The sequence below is a fragment of the Prionailurus viverrinus genome, chromosome A1 (assembly GCF_022837055.1).
Source record: "Prionailurus viverrinus isolate Anna chromosome A1, UM_Priviv_1.0, whole genome shotgun sequence".
Taxonomy (NCBI): Eukaryota; Metazoa; Chordata; class Mammalia; order Carnivora; family Felidae; genus Prionailurus; species Prionailurus viverrinus.
In genome coordinates this window covers 159,438,881-159,455,198 of record NC_062561.1, presented here as the reverse complement: position 1 = coordinate 159,455,198, position 16,318 = coordinate 159,438,881, and the positions used below count along the sequence as shown (strand labels likewise).

Genomic DNA, 16,318 nt, shown 5'->3' with positions numbered 1-16,318 from the left:
AGGGTTGAAAATCAATCAGTACACTTACATATTGTGACTCTGCAAATATTTTCAGCAGAAGTAAGAAGTATGCCAAGATTACATTTTCTTCTCTATCTGTGCAAATATTTGAAGTCCTTCCTTCCTTCATTTCAAAAAACATTATTGAAAGTTTAGTAAGTGTTGGAATTTGGGGAGAGGAGGTGGAGATGAATACAATGAGAAATGCTGTGTTATCGAAACAATGGCCTCTGCCCTTAGGGATTTATAGTATAGAATTTACAGTATACCTGTGGTCAAAGTAGTCTTTAGGAGGAGATAGAATATAAACTGGGTCTTAAAGAATTATGAAAATTTGGAAAGGAGGTAGAGGGTACATGAAGAAGTGATATTAAATGTGCAAAGCAATAGAGAGGATTTTTTTTAAGAGGTGAGATTTCTAAGTTGCCTGCTTAGAATCAGGGGTTTGCACTAGAGAGGCATGGCAGGTGTGATGGAAGCTTAGTTATATGTGGCTTTAAGACTGGTAAGGATTTCCACATAGAAATCAGTGGGTGTTAGAAGTGTGAACAGGAATACATGAAAAATTCAGAGTTGGAAGTCATAAAAAGTGACCAAGTCAGGGCTCCTGGGCGGCTCAGTGGGTTAAGCGTCCGATTCTGATTTCAGCTCAGGTCTTGATCTCAACCTGAATTCAAGTTCTATACTGGGCTCTGAGCTGGGTGTGGAAGCTACTTAAAAAAAATGTTAGTCATTACAGTGGATGTGTCTGCTAAGAGAAAAATACAGATCAGGAAGAGGAAGGGACATTTGGAGGACAAGGAAAGTAAAAGAGAACTGGAGAGGTCAGGGACAAAGGAAGATCCCAAGAACATGACACAGAAGTCAAAAAAGGAGAGACACATTGGATTGCTTAGGTGACTTAGATTACACTGTTAAGAGATGGCTTGGCTTCAGGAGAAGAAGGTAAAGGCTGAAACTGTGCTACAAAGAGCAAAGAGAGTATCTATGTGGTTAATGGGGGGAAAACAGCTACTGGAGTATGTAGACCGTCCTTTAAGAGGAAAAAGAGAGACAGGGAGGGGAAAGAAGTTAAAGAAGAGCTTTTGTTATAGTAGAAGACACTTGAAATGCTGTTGAACAAGGGAAAAATGAGGAAATGACAGAGGAGTGAGATGCTGAAGGAGGCACAAGGAACCTGTGGAAGTTTGGCTTTGGGGAGGAGTCCACAAAATATTCCTTATAGGGTTTTTTCTTAAGTACGTTGGAAAACCACTAGAGGGAGGGTACTGAGCAAGGACATGATATCATCCAATTCACGGTTTGAGAATATGATTCTGACTGCCATGTGGATGGATGGGAGCAGGACAAGATTTGATGCTTATCTTTAATATACACAGACAACACTGGTGTTGGAAATGTGGTGAATGAACTTTTCAGTGCATTCCACAGTGGTGAGCAGGTTGGGAGAATCGTAATTTGAATCCTGAAGTTCAAGAATTCTATTCCACATTTCCTAAATTCTACAGTACTGTATGGAATTGGCTTATATAGGTGCTAAGGTAGAGTGGCACCTAATAGAGTGAACTTTGGCATCAAACAGCTTTAGAGACAAATTTTAGTCCTATCATTTATGATCTATGTGATGTGAATTACCTCTCTTGGCCTCAAATTCCTTCTCTGGAAACTGTAGATAACAACTGTCCACACCTTAAAAACAAAAAACAAACAAACAAGCAAAGAAACAAACAAAAAAACAACACACCAAAAAACCCTGTCCACCTTATTATATTTTTATGAGCACTAATGAAATAGGCTTAGTATCTCAACAATAATCATGCAAGGACCCTCTTTATTGTTTTTCCACATTTTTTGACTGCCTGAACTATTATTTACTTAATATTTTTTTCATCATGCCTCACTTTTTAAAACTGAAATAGATGCATTTAAGAAAGAGAAAAATTAAAAAAAAAAAAGATAAGTGCAAAAAGTAGAGAATTCCATGACTCCAAAGAGAAAGACTCACAGAAAAAAAAAAGACCTTAGAAATGCAAGATCAAGACAGAGATAAGGATGTGGGGCTGGTGGGCAGGTCCCAGGAAGATGAGGACAACAGCAGAAGGACAGCACCAGAGGTGAGGCCAGAGGGGCCCTGGGTGTCTGGTGGCACAGGGCAATGAACTGTGAAGAGGCTGGTAGTGGTTGAAGGGAAAAGAGCGGGTCCTTTGAATGGGCAGTGTCTGTAGTATAGAGGATCTGGGGCTGACAAAGCATGACTGGGTGAGGATGTGTGGAGGGTGAGATCTGCCTGGGGAAACCCTGGCGACTCAGGAGAGGAGCCTGAGGAAGGCATGTAGTGAATAAGAAGGTAGAAGCAAAATTAAGGCAAAATGGTGTACTTAGAGAACAGACACTTGTGGTCATAGTGCAGGTGGGTCTTGAAAAAAGAAATATTTATGTAAAAAAATTAAGTGAATCCCAAGGTTGCAAGGAGTGTGAGTTAATGTGGCATTTGAGCTTGACCGGATACAGGGGAGGGTAAGAGAGGCAGCTCTGAAATGTCCAAGGCAGTTTGGGACAGGAGGCAGGGAGATAGGAAGGGTCAAAATGAAACTCTTTCTTGCGCATGGGCCTAGAGAGTCGCTCAGGGACAGTCTCGTGAGGAGAATTCTTATTTAATATCTCGTTTGCTTCAGGTCCTTCTTAGAATGAGGTTGGACATGAAGTTAATATGTGGTGGCTTCAGAGAAGGTGGCCCTGTTGCCATCAGGAAAAGACTAGCTTAAAATGAAACAAAAGAATTCCTTAGAATTCATTAGCTACTAAAAAGTCAACCATTCACCAGATTATGATGGAGTCTGTTGATGTCCCTTATTCATATCAAGTTAAATTTCAGGGGATTTCTGTTAACAGTTCCAAATCCTATGGTTGCATGGCATACACTAAGATACTTGCTAATAGCTGCCTTTTGATTGTCTGTGTGCTTGGTTTAGCCTGATTCCCAGGGCAACTTGACTCTCACCAGCAGCCTCAATTACCTTAATTAGAAGGCAAGTTTATTTGTTTACTTATTTTAAGTGTTTACTTTTTATTGAGACACAGCATTTGTATGACAATGTCTTGTTAACTAGAGAACTTCATAGTACTGAGTACCTTTTATAAAGATTGATATAGTTCCATATTTATGGGAATAATTTTTTTGTTCAAGCCAAGAATTACACTGTATGTAAGTCCACAGATCATACAAGTTACTTTAGAACAAAAAAGATATTGGGAGGCTTTAAACTGCAAGTGTATCTTGATCACAGGAAGTACTGAGCAAAATGACTGCTGGGTACATGCGAAAGAATTTCCAAAAGGACATTTCCTTTCCACTACTATCTTAGTAGAGTGCTGAGCACATGGGCTTTGGAGTCATACAGCCTGCGTTCATATGCTGGGTCATGCACTTACTTCAGTCCGTTGCTCAGTTTCTGTTGCCTCAGTTTGTAAGATGGGGATAATTAAAGTACCTCCCCTGAAGGGTTGTAGCTAGGATCAAGTGTGATGGGGCCTGGCATATAATAAGTGTTCAACATGTATGAGTCATTTCTAGTAATGATAGTGACCATGTTAGTAGCAGGGTAAGAGGGAACATTGCCAAACCTGATTAAGGCTTTTGGAAACATTTTCCAGTATCTTTGGAGCTGCTTATGGACTTTAAGGATATCACCATGAATTTTTTAAATGAGAATCAGCAAGCATTAGTCAAAAGCCACTTAGATTTTTGCCTAATGTGCATTCAGATCCATTGGGGATACTACTCTCCAGAAATTCTTCCTATGAGAGTTCTTTGTTTTGCCTGAGTGTTACTTGCAGATTGCCTTGCTGAAGTGTTCATGTGTTTGTTATCTTGTGACATCAAGATGTCAGCAAAGAAAACTCACACTGATGCCACCCAGTTTTGGATGCTGCAGGAGATAATTAAGACTGGTATGTCTCATGGTCCTGGGCTCTTTCTCATACCTGTTTTGCTGTGAAATGATTAGATGCATTATTTATAGAATTTGTGAAATGATTTTTGACAGTTCAAATAATTTTTAGGAGAGCTGTAGAAATAGATTTATAAACTTTGGGGAGGACGACACCTACAATTTAACCACAGTATCACATCAGCTTCATGACCTTACAATGATTGCTCTGTTCCATAAATAGGCAGCTATCTCTGTCTACACTATTAAAAAAAAAAAGTCTACATGAAGTCTGGTTACCTGTCCTGCTCACTTCTGAATCAAAGTCCTATATTAGTGCATTACATTAGCACAGCAACCTAGCTGTAAGGGAGGCTGGGAATTTGAGTCTGTCTTCTTTGGGGCAGTGAGGCTGAAAATGTGAGATAATTATTACAAAGACAATAAATAGCCACCAAATGACACAGGTCCCATAGACTCTTCCACCTGCCCCTATTATTCCACCTCTCCCCTTTAGTCTACCTCTCTGGATTCCATACATGGAAGCCTTCCATGAACTGACTTTTACTGGAGGAATCTCCCTTGATGCCCTAGACTAGAGTGGCTTGCCATATAGTAATGTCATCAGGGTGGGGACTGTGTCTGTTTTGCTCAGTGCTGTAGTCTCAGTATCTAACATAATGTGCGTGGCACTCAGTAGTTACTCAATAAGTTGGTTGAGTGACTATATATCTGTTTCTTCTCTTCTGTAGATCCACCCTAATACCACTGCAACTACCAATTCAGTGTTACATTATAATTAGGACATATGAAATGTTGTCATATTTATAGATAATATATATATTTTGGAGCTGTTATATATGTCAATATGATGGCAAATCACACACATGGAATGCCATTCTTTGTCAAGGTACTGAACTGCTCAGGGAAGGCAATGTGTTGGTCACACTTTTACACCATTTGGACTGTATTTCAAAGTTCACGTGTGAAAACCCTCTCAAACAATAACACAGCCCTCTTAACCTCACTGACTTTATGAGGCTGAGATCATTAGGTCAGAGTCAAAGAAACCAGCAAAAAGAAAATTGAAAATATCAAAAATACCACCAATAATACCACTTACATTTATTAGGTTTGCTTTATAGTTGAGAAATCACTTTTATATATATTATGCCATTGATCCTCAGAACAATTCCGTGCATAAATCAGGGCATGTGTTATTTCATTTTGCAGATGGGAAGATTAAAGCTCAATGAGGTTAAGTGACTTAATGGTGACTACTGGAAAGATCATGGTGGGGATCTAGCCTTCCAGCTCTGTGTCGGGCATTTGCCATGTTGCCATGCAGCCAGAGTGACATTGAGACATAGGATGTGTCCATTCTCGAAAGATATGAGTAGGGAACACTGTACCCACAGAGGAGAAGATCCCTTTTGATTCAGCCAATTTAGTATCCCAGAACAAACAGTATGGAAGCTTGAGGCAGCAGTCTATCCAACTGAACTGTTCCCTGGACTCAACATGCACTTGCAGAAGAGCATCTTGTTGGAATGTGAAGCTGGAGCGTGGCCCACTGGTGTGCTCATGCTCTGTGTCTCTGAGGAGCTTTTAGCCCATGTGGAACAGAGTCTGAGTACAGCTTACAAGGGACAGGAAGAATGCTCCTGTGTGGCCCACAGATCCGATTCAGCAAACATCTGATGTCTAATAAGCCAGGTCCTGTGTTAATCACTGCAGGGGAAAGAGATGACTAAAACATGTCTGCTGCCCATGGTGCACATTTGTGTGGATGAGGGCAGCAGGTATGGCACTGGTCTAACATAGGTTTCACCTTTATCACTGGTTTTATTTTTTTAACGTTTATGTATTTATTTTGAGAGAGAGAGTGAGCAGGGGAGGGGCAGAGAAAGAGGGAGAGAGAGACTATCCGAGCAGGCTCCATACTCCAGCCTTACTGGAACCACGAGATCATGACCTGAGCCGAAATCAAGAGTTGGACGCTTAACAGAATGAGTCACCTAGGTGCCCTCACCTTTTTCATTTGTAAGTGTAGCAGCTAGTAATGTATTTTGAAGGAGCAACCTTCAGAGAGGCTTCTTAGAATTCTTTTATGATGGATTCTGTTTGATTTCTGTGTGCCTATGAACCAAGGACAAAGGGAAGTTTTAAGATGATGAGAGTATCGCTTCTCAGCCTTTTGGCTAAGATCAAGTGTAAGATGATGTGGGCATATTGCTGGCATTCCAAGTTGGCATTCTTTGTTTTCTCACTTTGATTTCCTTGCTTATCTTCTTTCTGTTCTGGGCATGAAATATTAGCTATATTGAGCATTTACTTATATACCATGATTAAATTAGGAGATTCTCCGGGCTTTTTTAAGGCAGCACATCTAATAGGTAAAATGCTGGCATGGGGGAAAATTTTCATGCAGTATGAACCTAGTTAACTCTGTCACTGAAGGCAAATACTGTCACCCAAATTTAAGCTTCAGAGATATCTGAGAAACACTCAATATTCTTTGGCATAAATCTACAAGTCAAATGACTGTCATTGATCATCAAGTTATTAGTTCAAGTTTATTAGGTGCAATTAAGCAAAGAAAAGATTTACAATTGCACAAGTGGCTCAATGTTTGTTGTAAAAAAATGATTAGATACCACTTATCTCCCAATGTGGCATAACAGCAAAAACGTGTTAGTAGAATCTAGACTTCAGTCTCTTTTCCTTTCCAACCTGCTGTTCCTTGCTCTTTCTCTCTCAGATTCCTACCCCCATCCTTGCCATCAGACCCATATTTAATACATTGTGGGGTACCTAATCTTGACTCAATGCTTTGGACATGAATTTTGTTTTTTCCCTCTGGCCCCACTTATTTTCTTTCATCCTCCCTATTCTGCTCCCTAGGGACCGGCCATCTAGGCCGGGACATGAATTACGTGTATTCAGTCAGCATTAAAATAAAGTGAGTATAAAACATATTTTCTCAATCATATGTGGCTTTTAAATTTACAGTTATTTTGTAATGATGGCAAATGATACTGTATTATTGCTGTGATTCTACCTCTCATTCAAAAGCAAGGGCATAGAGTATGCAGTCGCAATTATATAATCCCTAGAGCCAGCCTACCTTGATTTTCAAATCACATCTAATTCCTTGACTATGTAACTTTGGGAAAGTCACTTAATTTCTCTGTGCTGTTTTCTCATCTGTAAAATAGGAATGATGGGGATAAAACTGCTTTTCAGGGTTGCATTAGAAGTATTTCCCATTGGGGCACCTGAGTGGCTCAGTCAATTGAGTGTCTGACTTCAGCTCAGGTCATGATCTCATGGCTCATGGGTTCGAGCCCCACATCAGGCTCCACGCTGGCAATGTGGAGGCTGCTTGGGATTCTCTTTCTCTCTCCCTCTCTCTCTCAAAAATAAATTAATTAATTAAGTAAATAAATACAATAATAAAAAATAAACATTTTAAATCAGTATTACCTATTTTTTATTGACATATAATTAACACTCAATCTTACATTAGTTTCAGGTGTACCGCGTGGTGATTCCACATGTCTGTATATTATGCTGTGCTCACCACAAGTGTAGCTAGCATCAATCACCATATGACATTATTACAGGAAGTATTACCTATTTTTATTACGCTTGTTGTTGCAACTCATTACACTAAAATTTACTGAGAGTTTTTTATGTGCCAGGCACTGTGCTAGATGTCGAGGATAAAATGATCACAAGATGCAGTTTCTTCTCTCAAAGTACTCACTTCCAGCCAGGGAAACGGTCAAACAAAACAATGACAATACACAAAGTGATAAATTTACCAGGAGTAAGACAGGATGCTTTGAGACCACATGGGAGGCTACCCTCCTGGAATTTGCATGGGAGAAACTCGGGAGACCAGGATGGTGGTCTAGAGACTTGTGGACCCAGGGAGATTATATGGAAGTATTTCAACATTTTAATGACTGGAACAACTATAATGTGTATAGCTGTTAACTATCAGGCCTATGACCTAGAAAACTACTGAGTTCTCCCATTCTTGAACCCAGCTCTGCACTTCATGGTGGTAACAGATGTGCAGGGACAGAAAGGCAGATAGATAGTCCACATGTGATATGTTGGGTTTATACTTGAGAAGGAAAACACATATTCATCAACACATGTGTGCACATATGTGCATAGGTGTGTTTGCACTAATTATCAGAGAACTGAAAATTACCTTCTTCTGCATCTTTTTATTCCTTTCTATTCCTATAAGGACAAGAAGGGAATGTCTTGGGCCTCAAATTCACTGGACTGTAAAAACAGATCTAAGTGTAGCTCAAGCAGTTGAGTAAGTGATAGAGAGGTAGAAATGATCCAAGGGCAGCCAAAGTTTGGTTGCAATATTCTTAGACTGGAGGTGAACCAAGGTTTAAAAAATGTCATCATACCTTTTTTTTTTTTTTGAACAGAGTGTGTGGTTGCTGTGAGTTATGTCCTTACTCTGAAATCAGAAGTTACTGTGCAATTCACTAGGGAAGCCCCACCAGGGGCATTGATCTGGTCATACCCATTTGGGTTGACTTTTCCTCCAAAGCCTTCTTGATACACTATTGTTTCAAGAGTGAGAGATGCAAGGTATGCTGTGAAAGTATTTTGACATAATTACTGTTTATATTCTTGCAGTTCCACTTCATTGGATATTTATTCAACTTCCCTCATCATTGACTGAAAGTATTTTTCTACAGGCAAGAAGGAATAATGGTGAGTACCATCATTATTACATTTGTTATCATAATCATGATGATGCAAACATATAGTCTCTTCTCCTCCAGTGTGTTTTTCTTTAATACTAATTTACACATATGTGTTAAAAGATAAACCAAGGCATATTAAATATTGTAAGCATTTATTTGAGCAACACTCAATCTGAATCAGGCAGCATCAAACTGCAAGTAGTCAGGAATGTTCCATTGACAGAATCTAGAGGAAACACTTTTAGAGAGAAGAGGTGGAAGCAAAGCAAGAAAATTATTTGGCTATATAGCTTATGCACTTACATTATTTGGGAAAGTGTAATTGGCTTGTGATTGGCTTGTGATTGATTTGTCCTTACGTTTGTGATCGGCTTGTCATTGGTCATTAGGATTGTCCTTAGGTTTCCATTTCTTAACCTTGAGGCATTTACAGGTTTAGGTTTGGAATTGCCTACATAGGCTGCTAAGGTATTAGAATCACCTCAGTCTAATGGCCTCCTGGTTTAATTAATTTCACATACATGATATACGAATTGGAGAATGAGGTCAGTGTATTGGGGAAGTTGTGTGTAAGTTGTGTGAACTCTACTCTTGGATTGTATTTTAAATTTTGGTCAAACTGATTTCTGTGGAAGTGCCTGTCTTCAGGGACATGTATTTCAAAAGAGGAAGTAAGCATGACTCCAGGGTAAAAGGTCACAAAGGTTGGAACGACTGAGATTCTTTGGCAAATGCCCATGGAAATTTACCCATTCTAGTATAACTTCTTATTAGGATTTTAATTAGTTCTGTTTAGGGCATTGGTTTCAAACTTTCATTGGTTTTGAGTATTCTGCTGTTAATGCTGTTTTTCCCTACAGACCCTGTTATTTTTAGTGTACAGTTTTTGCAAAATGCAAACTTGTTCAGGAACACATAATGGTGTTATTGTAAATGCCTCTATTTGTCGCTTGAACATAAAAGATGAAAATAAAAACGAAGAGTTCACAGTTTTGGTTTTTTTTTTACAACATTGGTCATTGATTTGAGTGCATAAATCTGCTTAATCCAATTTGTTTATAGATCCAAGTAAAATTATGGGCCATAGACCACTTTATCAACATCTGTTTACATCTTTCAGTGTCAATTGAATTAAAAACATAGCACTAATATGTGTCAATGACTACAATCTTTTATTGATATTTGCTACCTTCTAGATGGTCACTATGCTAAGTGTGTTGCATGATCATCTCATTTGTTCTCACAACAGATTTAGGAGGTTGATACTATTACTCCCGTTTTATAGATGAGAAAAGAAACTTTTAAGAAAATTAAGTAAGTAGGGGCAGCTGGGTGGCTCAGTTGGTTGTGTCCCACTTCTGCTCAGGTCATGATCTCGTGGTTTGTGAGTTTGAGCCCTGCACCAGGCTCTGTGCTGACAGCTCATAGCCTGGAACCTGCTTTGGATTCTGTGTCTCCCTCTCTCTCTGCCCCTCCCCTGCTCATGCTTTGTCTGTCTCTCAATAATAAATAAATGTTAATTTTTTTTTACCGAAAAGTAAGTAGCTCAGGTAACACAGCTGTATGTGTGTGTATTCAAGACTGCTCAGGAACAAGAGAGCAGGATTATTGAACTCAAGATAGGGTAAAAATGGCAGTGACTACAGATTTTCTCCAATGAGGTAATGTCCTTCAAAAACCCATCCTTTACTGTTCTGTTTGTTTGGTTTTTGTTTTGTTTTCTGAGAGAGTGTGCAAGTGAGGAGAGGGGCACAGGAAAAGAGACTCTGAACCCCATCGGGAGGTGTGGGGCTCAATCCCACGACTCTGGGATCATGACCTGAACTGAAATCAAGAGTCAGACACTCAACTCCTCAACCAACTGAGCCACCCAGTTGCCCCTATTGTTCTTTTTTAAGTGAATACTTCCTCTCTTTGGGCACAAATGCAATTCCTACCACTATTAAGAGTCTGCACCACTTTGCTTACCTTTCTAAGGTACAGGAAAATTATCTTTTCTTAGTCCTTTTAAGTACTTTGAGGTTGATTGGACTACAAATTTGAAACACTATTTCCTGTTACCTTAGGCACTCTGCTCACAAAACAAATGTTGAAACCCTGCATGGGGAAAACAATCTTCCCAAAGCCACATTTCACTGTGAGTTCCAAATTTACATCTGTCACTGGCCTGTGTGGGAAAGGAAATTTGCCTTAACAGGTTTGTTCCCTAGTTTACAGTGTGAATGAATACAACTCAGATTATCCAATCCCTTGATGGAAGAAAATGGGTCCACTGGGTTAAACTGAGTTGATAACAGTTGCCATTCTTACCTAACGGGTGCCTTTATATCTTCCAGCTCTTGACATTTGCCTATCTGTACACACTTCTAACTAGAGATAAGAATACAAAGCATTGGTACTGACTTTTGGAATACTTTTTCTGAACTTAATAGTGTAAATATTCTCAATATGTGTGAGGCTAAAGCAATTGTAGCCTTTCTGTGTTAGACTACATCGTCAAGATTTACCTGCAGCCTTCCAATCTATTTCTGCCTCAATCTAGATTCTTTTCTCCCCTACCTTCTGTCCACAGGTTGTTTCAAACCAGAGAGAGAGCAAACAATATCTCCCCTGGAATCATTGGCACCAGTCCTGTCTTTAGAGAATACAGCTTGGCCCTTCCTTCCTCAGTATCTTCTAGACTTGAAGACTGATTTTCTCTTCTTTGTTTTAGCAGCTTTCTGGCCTCAATCCTTTATCTGCTTAACTCTGTATTTGTTGAATGAATGAACAAGTGCACATACTACCAGCTCAGTCCAGTCTCCCAACTCTGCCCATAAAGTGAATCAAGGGGCATTATTTTTAGCCACGTAAGAGAAATGTTTTAATAAAATATTTCTAGACAATCAAATTTAAAGTAATCTAACATCTACTACATATTATTCTGTCTTATTGTGAGTACAGTGCATTCATATTTCAAGGTAGATGAATCATAAGATAATTTAAAGCAGTTTAGCCATGAAAATCCCTGCAGCATGTGAAGAACTAAGATTAAATTTAAGGCAATAATAATTCCTTGTCAGAAGAAAATGAATATATTCATCAAGGTACTTATTTGAAAAGTAATTGAGTTACCGTTTCTATTCACATTACCATCTGAACATTGTAAAACTAAATTTAAAACTATGGGATTGTAATATGGTTTTTTGAAAAATCTATTTTAATTGTGACTTGAATATAAGACTCTGCATCTAAAATAAGTTATTCTTTCAAAAGTAGGAGAGCACTAAATTATATTTATGGGAATATAATATCATTTTTTGGTTGTTAAATAGAGTTCCTATAACTTGTCATAAAATTTTAACTAGAAAATTCTAAGAATGAGGTTTTTTTCAATATTTACTTCAAAACAAACTTGAAAACATAAGTTTCTTGAGCCACAAATCTAGATATGCAAAAATTGTATTTTTTGTCTATATGCGATTTGAACTGACTGAACTATCTTGAGACCCAAATCCACCCAATTTAGAAATTCAGGAGTCAAATCATGGTTTTCTTAGTGAATTCTGGGATTGTGTCTTTCTCGTTCAGGGTTTTTATTTTCTACTTGGAGGTCAGGGATGGGCCTTATGGTACACACAGATTGGGGAGGTTAGAGATAGCAATCTTGTCTTCAGTCAGGATTCATCCTTACTGTCACTCCCTTTTCATAAAAATAATGTTGTTCATCTACGTTATCTGTGTCAGACATGATGCTCCTGAGTATATAAGGCCAGAAAAAGGTACTGACCCTCTCTTTGTTGTAGTAAATCAGGGAATCTAAGAGCCTTGATCCATGGTAATAGAAGTGGGAATCTGGAAAAAAGTCAAGTGAAGGATTCCCACAGAGAGAACTCACTGTTGGATGCATGAAATGAAAAAAATGAATGAATAATGAATGAACAAATAAATGCGTAAATAAGTGAATATTTTCATTGAGGCCTAGGAGGCTGTTTGCTCCTCTTTTCACATGATACAACCACTCTAAGTTGATTGCTTTTTCTCTTCTCTGCTGTCAGAGGACTTGCTGCTTGCCTTCTGTACCACGATTATTATCTGTGCTGTCCTTGCGATTGGTCTCCTGTACACTTCCTGTTTTTTTCTTCTTTGGTATTTCCTCTGGCTCTTGTCCTCTTTCCTGTGTCTCAGCTTTCCTGAGAAAAGGTTAATGCTTCATTGCCATTTTCAGCGAGAGCAATCAGGCACTGCTGGCCCCAGCATACGGTGCACTGTTGTGTTCTTTGGCTCCTCTGCTGCTTCCGTGCTAGAGAGGCCTGTCATTGTAACTGCTCCCATTCCAGGGCTCGAGAGGAGGCTTGCCAGAAAACAGATATTGTACTTATTGTCCTAGATTGAAAACATAAAGTGAAATCAGAATCTGGGTGTAGGTCTGCTTCATCATGCCTGTAGATTGCATGGACAAAAACCCACAGGACCTAGGCTGAAAAAAGAAAGAAACCAAAGAAAAGCAGCATCAAAAAAATGTTTGACATTATCGATCAATAGAGCAGTCCAGTTTAACTGTGGTGGTAGCCCGTGCCAACACTGCTCTGTGTCCCGAGTATACAGAGGGCTCTAGACTTTTGTTTTTCCTTGGTGTTTTGTTTATAATCTAATTCACTTGTAGATTCTGGTATCCCTGCTCATTCTTTATCAGTAAAAGGAGACACACCATGTAAGTCACCATGCAGTCTGATGAAGTTCACCCACTTCTCAAATTCGTGCTTCAACAGAGACAGAATTATTGCTTAGAAAATTACTTTCAGATAATCAAATCTCAAAGTCATGCCTTCAGTTAGAGAAAAGTTTAATTACTATAAAGCGTTAATTAAATATAGACCATAACTTAATTATCACAGGCTTTTAATTACCTGAAAGCCTTTCTTATCAGAAATAATTTTCATGGATGCTGTTTATATATTAAAATAGATATTTTTGAGGGAGTAGAAAGCGAAAGAAACTGAACATGCCAAAATGTTTTCTGACACCCTCAGCTGTATTATCAGGTCTGTGATTCTAAAGCAGCGTTCTACAAAGTGGGCACTATAGGACACTAATGTGTGGTGCTGGGGTGGGAGCAGGTGGACCATGGGGAGGTTTCTATGGACTAATAGGTTAGGAAAGCAGTGGGAGAGTTGAGGAGTTTAATTTATTATTTTTATTTCGTACAACAAGCTTTAGTAACAGACCCTTTAGTAGCATGCCAATAATGCAGTATAAATCTCCAAGAGAAAGAAATACATGCAGCATTTCCTGGTTTTATTTCAACAGAATGGTAGAAGATCTATGTCCTGGTGTTCTATGGAGCACGTTTTGGTATATCTACACTATAAATTAATAAAAGTAATTACCAGGATACATATAAATATGGTGTTTACATATAAAGGACATATCAAAGTTAAAACTTGATAACAGAAGCATGACATAAACAGCTATGACTGGAGCAAGTGTGCTTGGTACAATTTCACAGAATTCATTTTTACATGTATCAGTCTTGCCAGTGTTAGTAGGTTGCTAAATAAATACATGACATTGAAGTATACATTCCGCAGAAAAATCAGATGAGTTATTTTGAAAATCAGCAAGACTTAATGGAAATCAATCTTATTTAGTTGCTTATTATTGTTCAATCAAGTGAAGGTTTATTTCAATAGATTGAGGGAACTTCTATTTCAATGTTACAATATATAGTAATCACAAAATTAAGCTTAAAGCATTCATAGGAGCCTTTGCTCCAAATTCAAGTTCTTTATTACAATATGAAGGTATCATCAGGAAAAGTTTTTCATAAGCAATATTTTAGCATCCATTTATTTCTCTCAACTCTTGTTACTTACAAATATTGGCTTTCAGATTATCTTTGTCTAGCATATTTTAAAAAAGATTTATTTCATGTCGACTTAACTTTTTTTAAAAAAAATTTAGTGTTTTTATTTATTTTTGAGAGACAGAGAGACAGAGCATGAGTGGGGAGGGGCAGAGAGAGAGGGAGACACAGAATCCGAAGGAGGCTCCAGGCTCTGAGCTGTCAGCACAGAGCCTAATGCAAGACTAGAACTCATGAACCGCAAGATCATGACCTGAGCTGAAGTCGGACGCTTAACTGACTGAGTCACCCAGGCACCCCTTGACTTAACTTTTACATGGCATTTTCCTGGACAGTCACCATGCCATTTCAATGACCATCTGATTATGGCATGCAAATAGGACCTTAAATTCATCATTTGTTCCATTTTTAAACTTATTTACATCAGCAGAAGCAGTCTCCAAGTCAACTAATTCTTTTACCATTGCTTCTCTATTTCTGAATTCTGAATTTTGATTCATTTTCTGATTGTCTGGATAGGGGAGAAGATGCAGGGGGTTGGGAAAGAGAACAAAATATAAAACTGTCATCCATGACTTTACTACTCACTGTGTGATCCCGGACTAGCAGCAGCAGCAACAGCATCTCTTGGGAGTTTGTTAGAAATGAAGAAATTCATGCCCATCCCAGACCTACTGAATCAGAATCTGCATCTTAACAAGATGCCTAGGAAATTCATATGCATATTAAAGTTTAAGAACTGGTAGAGGACATCAGTTCTCAAACTGGGCAGTATATTGCAATCACCTTGGGAGTTTAAAAAGGTACTGATGTCTAGCTTCCTGTGGAAATTCTGATTCAGTTGGTATAGAGTCTGGCCTCAGTATCAATTTTTTAAAAAATTTTAATTCCAGTATAATTAACATATAGTGTTTTGTTGGTTTCGGGTGTACAATACAGTGATTCAGCAATTCTATACATTACTTAGTGCTCATCAAGATAAGTGTACTCTTAATTCCCTTCATCTCTTTCACCTTGCCCATCTCCCCTCTGGCAACCATCAGTTCATTCTCTATAATTAAAAGTCTGTTTTTTGGTTTGTCTCTTTTTTCCTTGGTCCTTTGTTTTTTAAACTCCACATATGAGTGAAAGCACATTTGGCTTTTCCTGACTGGCTTATTGCTCTTAGCATTATACCCTCTAGTTGTTACAAATGGCAAGATTTTATTCTTTTTATGATTGAGTAATAGGTGTGTGTGTGTGTGTGTGTGTGTGTGTGTGTGTGTGTGTGTGTGTTTACCACATCTTTACCATTTTTCTGTTGATGGACCTTGGGTTGCTTCCACAATTTGGCAATTGTAAATAATGCTGCCACAAACACAGGGGTGAATACATCTTTTCAAATTAGTGTTTTTGTATTCTTGGGTAAATACCCGATAGTGGGATTAACAGATCATATGGTAATTCCATTTCTAATTTTTTGAGAAATTTCTGGACTCGTTTCCAAGGTGGCTACACCAGTTTGCATTCCTACCAACAGTGCAAGAGGGTTCCTTTTTCTCCATATCCTTGCCAACACTTGTTTCTTGTGTTTTTTATTTTAGCCATTCTGTCAGGTGTGAGGTGATCTCTTATTGTAGTTTTTGTTTGTGTTTCCCTAATAACAAGTGATCTTGAGCACCTTTTCATATGTCTCTTGACCATCTGGATGTCTTCAGAGAAATGTCTGCTAATGTCTTCTATTTTTTTTAAGTTTATTTATTTATTTTGAGAGAGACAGAGACTGTGCAAGTGGGGAGGGGCAGTGTGTGTGTGTGTGT

At 38.5% G+C, this 16,318-nt stretch overlaps 1 pseudogene; it reads right to left on the bottom strand.

Moving 5' to 3' along the window:
- Positions 1-14,983, bottom strand: part of LOC125164490 (endoplasmic reticulum aminopeptidase 2-like) — a 68,222-nt pseudogene extending 53,239 nt beyond the window's left edge.
- Between the last annotated feature and the right edge of the window lie 1,335 nt (positions 14,984-16,318).